The following is a 10,350-nucleotide window of genomic DNA, read 5'->3' as shown; positions in this document are numbered from 1 at the left end:
ACCCACCCATCCAGAGCTAATGGAATTGATGATTCAATGCCAAGATTAGTAGTTTCAAAGTTATGCAATGGTGCACCTATGAACTAAGGCATACTACGAGCTTTGGCATCGAGGGAGATCATTGTGTCAAATCCAAATAGAATGTGATCTCTCAAAAATTTGATGTTTCATTGATATCCCTCATGAGCTATAAATTACAACCCTCAAAAGATCGACCTCAAAAGCACTTAGAGAACCTTGGAGACTCCTTAATATGGGGTGGCTATAGATGATGGAGGCTCTTTACGGCTAGAACAAGGGTGTCACTAGGGTTCACCTACCCATTCGGAGCTAATGGCACTGATGATTTGATGCAAAGATTAGCAGTTTCAAAATTATGCTATGGTGCACCTATGAACTGAGGCACACTATTTGGCATCGAGTGAGATTGATGTGCCAAATTCAAATGGAATATGATCTCTCAAAAATGAGATAGGTTATTTTGGGCCTTGGAATGATTGTCCTATAGTATTTCACATTTCTTTGATAGCCCTCACGAGCTCCAAGTTACGACTCTCGAAAGATCGACCTCAAAACACACTTAGAACACCTTGGAGACTCCTTGATATGGGGTACCCACAGATGATGGATTCTCTCCATAGCCAAAAAAAGGGTTTCACTAGGGTTCACTTGCCCATGTAGTGTTAATAGTTCTGATGATTCGATGTCAAGATCAATAGTTTCAAAGTTATGCTTTGGTGCACCTATGAACTAAGGAACACTACAAGTTTTGGAATCAAACAAGATCATTGTACCGAATCCAAATAGAATGTGATCTCTCAAAAATGAGATATTTTATTTTAGGCCTCAACATGATAGTCTTGTAGCATTTGATGTTTCATCAATAGCCCTCACAAGCTCTGAGTTATGACCCTCGAAAGATTGACCTCAGAATGCACTTAGAGCACCTTGGAGACTCCTCAATATGGGGTGACCATAGAAAATGGAGGCTCTTTGCATCCAAAATAAAGGTTTCATTAGGGTTTACCCACCCATTTAGAGCTAATGGCTCTAACAATTCGATGCCAAGATCAACGGTTTCAAAGTTATGCTATGGTGCACCTATGAACTGAGGCAAACTATGAGTTTTGGCATCGAGTGAAATCATTGTGCCAAATCCAAATGGAATGTGATCTCTCAAAAATGAGATAGTTTATTTTAGGCCTTGGAATGACCATCCTATAACATTTTACATTTCATTGATAGCCCTCAAGAGCTCCGAGTTACGACCCTCGGAAGATCAACCAAGTTATGCACTTAGAGCACCTTAGAGACTCCTTGGTACAAGGTGGCCACAGACGATGGAGGCTCTCTATGGCTAGAAAAATGGTGTCACTAAAGTTCACCCGCCCATCTAGAGCTAATGGCACTAATGATTCGATGCCAAGATTAGTAGTTTCAAAGTTACGCTATGGTGCACTTATGAACTAAGGTGCACTGCAAGTTTTGGAATTAAGTGAGATCACTATGCCAAATCCAAATAGAATGTGATCTCTTGAAAATAAGATAGGTTATTTTATGCCTCAACATCATCACCCTATGGAATTCAAAATTTCATCAATAGTCCTCACAAGATCTGAGTTACAACCCTCAGAAGAATTACCTCGATACATACTTAAAGCACCTTGGGGACTCCTCAGTGCAGGGTGGCCACAAACGATGGAGGCTCTCTACAGCTAGAACAAGGGTGTCACTAGCATTAGTATTAAAATCAAAAAAAAAAAAATTTTACCTCTCTTAATTTTCTAGCATTTGGCACAATGCAAGTTTGGTATTAGTATGTATTAAAATCATCATTTTTTAGGTACAACCACATAAATTGCATTAAGTAAAATCATCTTTTTTTCTTACATTAAATCAACAAGTTTACATTTACAATATATTAAGTGTTTCATCATTATTACATCAATACACAACTACCAAAAATTATAGTGTCAAAAATAGTAGTGTCAAAAACCGTAGTATCAATAAAAGTATTGTCAAAAATCGTAGTGTCAAAAATAGAATAGATTTTTCTTCATTTTTCTCTTTATTTAGCTTTTTATCATCATGCATGGCTATGATATACCTACATTCCAATATCATATAAAATATTAGTAACTTATTGTATTAAACAAGATAATCATCGGTTCACTGAATCATTATGAAGAAAATAACATAAGAAGTAAATATACCTAGTCGAGTGTTCCAATAGGGCCCTCTCTCTATTTTAGGCTCTCCAACAAGGCTTCATGATCAGCATTAGTAATAGTAAAAAGTTCTTTTACTTTTGGTCTTCCTTGATGCTTCAAGAACTTTACATTTGTTGCTATAATAAGATGCAAATATATGAGAATAATTTTGTGCTTCTGATAGTCTTCGAATGCAGGAATTCCATTCCTTCTAAGTATGTATGTCTGCAGTCATGTTCCAGTGACAACGATTGAACTAGTAGGATATGTGAATCCATCATCATCTATGATCAGTTGTTCAAGCTTATTTTTACCTCTTACACAAAATGCAAATCAATAATCTTATTTCTCATCATTCCCCTATGGTGCAACCAATGCAAAGTCATGTCCTAGCTGAAGAAGATCTAATAGATGGTTATGCTCAAATGAATTTTCCATGTCATCATTTATAATAGAGTGTATGATAAAAAATGGTGTAGGATAATGTGGAGCCCATTTTCTACCCACTCACTTGACTCATAGTGATCCCAATCACACTGAAAAAAACTAGGACAAAAGCAAGCTAGCTATCATGTCCAAATGGTCCATGTACAAGAATCAGAGCTTTGGAATGAATGCATTTTTTATGAGTCTCTCATTGTAGCACAATCTGATCTATCACCTATGGGCCCTTCCTCAACCAACCAAAAAAACTTGCATACTATTGAATCAAGAGTACCCCTTGTGATAATGTTAAACTATACCAATCAACAATGCTATGAGCATCAAGAAGCTCTAGTCCTAAAATATTCAATTACTCGTTAACTAGAGCTCTCTTCACACATGCCCCTACTCCATCATGTTTCCCTTTCTCATAGCCAAACTCAAAAACACTCCAAATATGAGGAACCCCCCTCTCTACATGGATCCTACACAACCAATAAAACATGTGAGCATTCTTGAATTGACCTATAGAGTTATTTGACCAAATGATATGTCTATCCATAGCAATTGCATGCTCCTATAAGAAATCAAAATAATTTTTGAAACAATGTTGCACAAACTTGTCAGAGTGAGATCTATCATCACTCATATAAAAATGATACTCTCTAATAATCTTTTGATTATCTTCTGCACTATCAAGGGCATGTCTATATGTTATGTGGATGAAAATAGCAATCTGAATGGAGTTGTAATACTGAGATTGTGTCTCATTTTGAGGTTGCTATGTGTAGTTCTCAGCAAACTCAACAACTGATATAATAGTGCCAATGGGAAAAGTCTCCTGGGTATGTGTAGGATCATGGTCAACCAAACTATGGCCTTAAGTGGCAGTGAAAAATCAGCAAATCTGGGTTATGTCATCTTGACACATAATTTTAAAGTGGTTCTAGACTTTATATAAAAAAGTTGTAAGAAAATAATCTGTACGAAATTGAATGTAGTTTCTAAACTACTAGGCCTTATCTAGAGAAAAAAATAATTGATTGGACAATTTTTTTGATTTTAATGCAGTACTATAAAATTTTTAGGGAAAAAATAAAAAGCAGGTGTATGTCTGACCACCTTAATAAAAATCAAATGATAATTTTAAAAAAAATATAATTATAGATATAAAAAGTAGACTCATGCTTGGATGTGATGCATATTTTTGGATAATTTTATTCCAAATAAATAATTAAATATGAATTTTCTACTAAAACTTTTTCAGAAAAAAAAACCTCCCATGTCTGACCACCTTAACTAATAGAAAACTTTAGCAAATTAATTTTATTTTTTCTTATACTAGGCGAAGCATATAATATGATGCAACTTTCAAATTTAAAAAATGTTATATCGTTTGAAATTTATAACTATTTTTTAATTAGTATGTCAATTAACACTTTACAATTATCTTCATTAAAAATTAACTAATGAATACTTATCAAACTCAGAATTTGAAGAATATTATAACGATAGAATCTCCAGAGTGTTATAAAAAAACCCTTTTCATTTCATTCAATTTTGATGAAAATAACATTGTCAGATGGCTACCTGAAGTTTGAGTGTCAGTGATGTTAGGAATAAGGTGTCTCAACCTTGTATAATTCCTATTCTTTTTTTTTTTTTTGTAAATTGTATTTCTTGCAAATAATGTTGATGTGTCAACATCTTGAATTGTGTGTAAGGAGATCATGACTAAAATGGTTATGACAAATTCTTATGAAACGTAAGAGCTATGTTAGGAAGATTCAATGATAGGTGAAGACATGTGGCCTCTTGTTATGAGAATTGATGATTTTGAAATGCCGACATGTACTCGTGTGTTTTGTGAAGACTGGAGGGAATGGAAACAACCCATTGTTTGGTAAGGTCTGTGGTGTATTCTCAATTCAAGGCAGAAGAACTATCACTTCTTTACTTTTAACTCTTCACTTGTGGCTACATATGTATTAAAGAATTGTATACTAAAGGAATAAATATAGAGGAGTTGATGCTATTTTGTTTCTTATAACTTATTTCTGTAACAGGTTCAAGGGCACAACAAATACTATTGCAATTCAATTTTTTTTGAAGAATATACATCCTGGCATGAGAGATGCTGCCTCAATGCTGCTGGGAGATCCTAGCATGCCAAGCTCCAGACCTAATTTATTTGGAGAACTAATGAAAGTCCTTATCTCTCCTACAGATTATGTTGAAGAGGCAGTGAATTGGGTTATAAATAGTGGTCCTAATCTGGATATAACTTTACACTTGAGAATGCGGGGTAGTAGGTACCATGTTTTTCTTTCGGCATTGTACACTTGAGAATGTGGGGTAGTAGGTACCATTTATCGTAACTTTTTGTTGAATATAATACATTGTTCAGGTTCTGAAGGGGTGGGGTTTTTTTACCGAAAGGTTTTTCCCCATCGACAAATCTTTGTGTTATGTGTTTCTTTCTCTATTTATTTTTTGTATGCATGGTTAGCTGCAATATTGTTGTTTACATGATATTGAATCTGTAAGTGTAGAAGATTTTAATAAGATTTGCATCATACTTTCCTTATGAGATTAGTGTAGGAAGCTATTTCTGCACCTAAGTTTCCTTACAAGTGAAACCCTTCTCAAACACAATTTTTGGGTTGACCAAATAAGCTGGGCAAATATCGAGCCTAATTAGATACCTAAAATAAAATTAGGTATCCAATTTGAAATTGGGTATCTGATTAGCCTCGTGATTTTTCAAATGAAATTTTTGAGGAAAATTTGAGAAGAAACATATTCCAATTGTAATTTTGGAGGGAGGCAAATTTGAGAGGGAAACTTTAGAGTATTTTATAAGGTAATTTATTTGGGGGAAGTCTAGACATTGATATTATTATTATTATATATGATTATAATTATTATTATATTATAGTAATATGAATGATTATTATTATTAAATATAATATAGTTATAAATATAATAATAATAATAATAATTATAACTAAATATAATAAAGTAATATATATGATAAATATTATTATTATTAAATATATCTAGTAATATTATATGATTATTATTATATATAATAATATATATGGTTATTATTGTTCTATAATCTAATACTATATTATTATATTAAAATATACAATAATATTATTATTAAATATAATATTTCCATAAAATGCATTGAGAGGGGTCATAAGTTAACCTATGACTATTTTGACGCATTTCATAATAACATATGTCCCTAGGGCCCCTAGTGTCCCCTTTTGACACATTTCTAATGGGTCCCTAAGGGTCTTAAGGGTCCTAGGGACATAAATTGTCATTAAATATGTCAAGAGGGGTCATAGGTCATCCTATGGTGTCTTTTGACCCATAAAAATGATTATAATATGTTCCTAGGGGTCCTAGGACCCCTAGAGACATATGTCATCATGGAATGTGCCAAAAGGGGTCATAGGTCATCCTATTACCCCTTTCAACTCATATAAACATTTATAATATGTAACTAGGGGACCTAGGACCCCTAGAGACATATATTGTAATAAAATGTATTGAAAGGAGTCATAGGTCATTCTATGACCCCTTTTGACCCATATAAACAATTTTAATATGTCCCTAGGTGTCCTAGGACCCCTAGCAACATATCTCATCATGGAACGTGTCAAAAGGGGACATAGGTCATCCTATGGCACCATTCAAACCATATAAATAATTCTAATATGTCCCTAGGTGTCTTAGGACCCCTAGAAACATATGTCATCATGGGATGTGTCAAAATACCTATGACCCCTTTCAACCCATATAAATGATTACAATATTTTTGTAGGGGTCCAGGACCCCTAAACACATATGTTGTCATGGAATGTGTCGAAAGGGGTCATAGGTTATCTTATAGCCCTTTTCGACCCATATAAATGATCCTAATATGTCTCTAGCAGTTCTAAGACCCCAAGAGACATATATCATCATGGAATGTGTCAAAAGGGGCCATAGGTCATCTTATGACCACTTTCAACCCATATAAATAATTATAATATGTCCATAGGGATCCTAATACCCTTAGAAACATATGTCATCATGGAATGTATCAAAAGGGGTCATAGGTCATCCAATGGCCCCTTTCATCTCATATAAATGATTATAATATGTCCCTAGGGGTCCTAAGACCCTTAGCAACCTATGTCATCATGGAATGTGTCGAAATGGGTCATAAGTTATTTTATGGCACCTTTTGACCCATATAAATTATTGTAATATGTTCCCAAGGGTCCTAGGACCTCAAGAGACATATGTTGTAAAAAAATGTGTCAAAAAGGGTAACGGGTTATCCTATGGCCCCTTTCGACCCATATAAATGATTGTAATATGTTCTTAGGGGTCCTAGGACCCCTAGGAACATATGTTGTAATAAAATATGACAAAAGGGGTCATAGGTCATCCTATGGCCACTTTCGACCCATATAAATGATAGTAATATGTCCCTAGGGGTCCTAGGACCCTTAGGGACATATGTTGTAATAAAATGTGTCAAAAGTGGTCATAGGTCATCCTATGCCCCATTTTGACTCATATAGATGATTCTAATATGTCTCTAGGGGTCCTATGACCCCTAGAGACATATGTCATCATGGAATGTGTCAAAAAGGATCATAGGTCATCCTATGGCCCCATTCAACCCATATAAATGATTCTAATATGTCCCTAGGGGTCCTAGAATCTCTAGAGATATATATCATCATTTAATGTGTTGAAAGGGGTTATAGGTCATCATATGGCCCCTTTCAACCAATATAAACAATTGTAATATGTCTGTAGGGGTCCTAGGACCCCTAGTGACATGTGTCTTCATCGAATGTGTTGAAAGGGGTCATAGGTCATCTTATGGCCCCTTTTGACAAATATAAATGATTGTAATATGTCCCTAGGGGTTATAGGACACCTAGAGACATATGACATCATGGAATGTGTCAAAAGGGGTCATAGGTCATCATATGGCCCCTTTCGACCCATATAAATGATTTTAATATGTCCCTAGGGGTCCTAGGACCCCTAGAGACATATGTCATCATGAAATGTATCGAAAGGGATCATAAGTCATCATATGACCACTTTCAACTCATATAAATGATTATAATATGTCCCTAGGAGTCGTAGGACCCCTAGAGAGATATATCATCATGAAATGTGTCGAAAGGGGTCATAGGTCATCCTATGGCCCCTTTCGATGCATATAAATGATTATAATATGTCCATAGGCATCTTAGGACCCCTAGAGACATATGTTATCATAGAGTGTGTCGAAGGGGTCATAGGTCATCCTATGGCCCCTTTCAACCTATATAAATGATTCTAATATGCCCCGAGGGGTCCTAGGACCACTAGAGACATGTCATCATAGAATGTGTCAAAAAGGGTCATAGGTCATCTTATAGCCCCTTTTTACTCATATAAATGATTCTAATATGTCCATAGGGGTCCTAGGACCTTTAGAGAGATATATTAGCATGAAATGTGCTGAAAGGGGTCATAGGTCATACTATGGCCCCTTTCAACCCATATAAATGATTATAATATGTCCCTACGGGTCCTAAGACTCCTAGAGACATATGTCATCATAGAATGTGTCGAAAGGGGTCATAGGTTATCTTATGACACCTTTCGACCCATGTAAATGATTCTAATATGTTGTAATAAAATGTGTCAAAAGGAGTAATAGGTCATCCTATGGCCCCTTTTGACCCATATAAATTATTCTAATATGTACCTAGGGGTCCTAGGACCCCTAGTACATATGTCATCATGGAATGTGTTGAATGGGGTCATAGGTCATCCTATTACAGCTTTCGACCCATATAAATTATTGTAATATGTCCATTAGGGTCCTAGGACCCCTATAGACATATGTCATCATGGAATGTGTTGAAAGGGGTCATAGGTCATTCTATGACCCCTTTTGACTCATATAAATCATTATAATATGTCCATAGGGGTCCTAGGACCCCTAGAGACATATGTCGTCATTGAATGTGTTGAAAGTGGTCATAAGCAATCGTATGGTTCCTTTCAACCCATATAAATGATTCTAATATGTCCCTACGAGTCCTAGGACCCCAATAGACATATGTCATCATGGAATGTGTTGAAAGGGGTCATAGGTCATCCCGTGGCCCCTTTTTAGCAATATAAATGATTCAACATATGTTCTAATAAAATGTGTTTAAAGAGGTCATAGGTCATCTTATGACCCTTTTCAACCCATACAAACAATTTTAATATGTCCCTAGGGGTCCTAGGACCATAGAGACATATGTTGTAATAAAATGTCTTGAAAGGGGTCATAGGTCATCCTATGGGCCCTTTCGACCAATATAAACTATTGTAATATGTCTTTAGGGTTCTTAGGACCCCTAAGGACATATATCATCATAGAATGTGTCAAAAGGGGTCATAGGTCATCCTATAACCCCTTTCGACCCATATAGATAATTTTAATATGTCCCTATGAGTCCTAAGACTCCTAGAGACATATGTCGTCATGGAATGTGTCAAAAGGGATCATAGATCAGCCTATGGCCCCGTTCAACCCATATAAATGATTATAATATGTCCCTAGGGGTCTTAGGACACTTAGAGACATATGCCATCATTAAATATGTCAAAAGGGGTCATAGGTCATCCTATGGCCTCTTTCAACCCATATAAATGATTCTGATATGTCCCTAGGGGTCCTAGGATCCCTAAAGACATATGTCATCATGGAATGTGTTAAAAGGGGTCATAGATCATCCGATGGCCCCTTTCGACCCATATAAATGATTATAATATGTCCCTAAGGGTCCTAGGACCGCTAGAGACATATGTCACCATGGAATGTGTCGAAAGGGGGCATAGGTCATCATATGGCCCCTTTCAACCCATATAAATGATTCTAATATGTCCCTAGGGATCCTGGGACCCCTAGGGACATATGTTGTAGTAAACTGTGGTGAAAGGGGTCATAGGTAATCCTATGGCCCTTTTTGATCCATATAAATGATTCTAATATGTCCCTACAGGTCCTAGGACTCTAATAGACATATGTCATCATGGAATGTGTTGAAAGGGGTCATAGGTCATCATGTGGCCCCTTTTGAGTAATATGAATGATTTTAATATGTTCCTAAGGGTCCTAGGGACATGTGTTCTAATAAAATGTGTTGAAAGAGGTCATAGGTCATCCTATGACCTTTTTCAACACATATAAATGATTATAATGTCACTAGGGGTCCTAGGACCCTAGGGACATATGTTGTAATAAAATATTTTGAAAGGGGTCATAGGTAATCCTATGGGCCCTTTCAACCCATATAAACTATTGTAATATGTTCCTAGGGTTCCTAGGACCCCTAGGGACATAGGTCATCATGGAATGTGTCAAAAGGGGTCATAGGTCATCCTATACCCCCTTTTGACCCATATAAATGATTTTAATATGTCCCTATGGGTCCTAGGACCCCTAGGGACATGTTGTCATGGAATGTGTGGAAAGAGGTCATAGATCAGCCTATCGCCCTATTTGACCCATATAAATGATTATAAAATGTCCCTAGGGGTCCTAGGACACTTAGAGACATGTCATCATTAAATGTGTCAAAAGGGGTCATAGGTCATCCTATGGCCCCTTTTGACCCATATAAATTATTCTAATATGTCTCTAGGGGTCCTA

Source organism: Cupressus sempervirens, chromosome 10 (assembly GCF_028749045.1).
Source record: "Cupressus sempervirens isolate cs-2001-9-10 chromosome 10, ASM2874904v1, whole genome shotgun sequence".
Lineage (NCBI taxonomy): Eukaryota > Viridiplantae > Streptophyta > Pinopsida > Cupressales > Cupressaceae > Cupressus > Cupressus sempervirens.
This window is presented reverse-complemented; position numbering follows the sequence as displayed.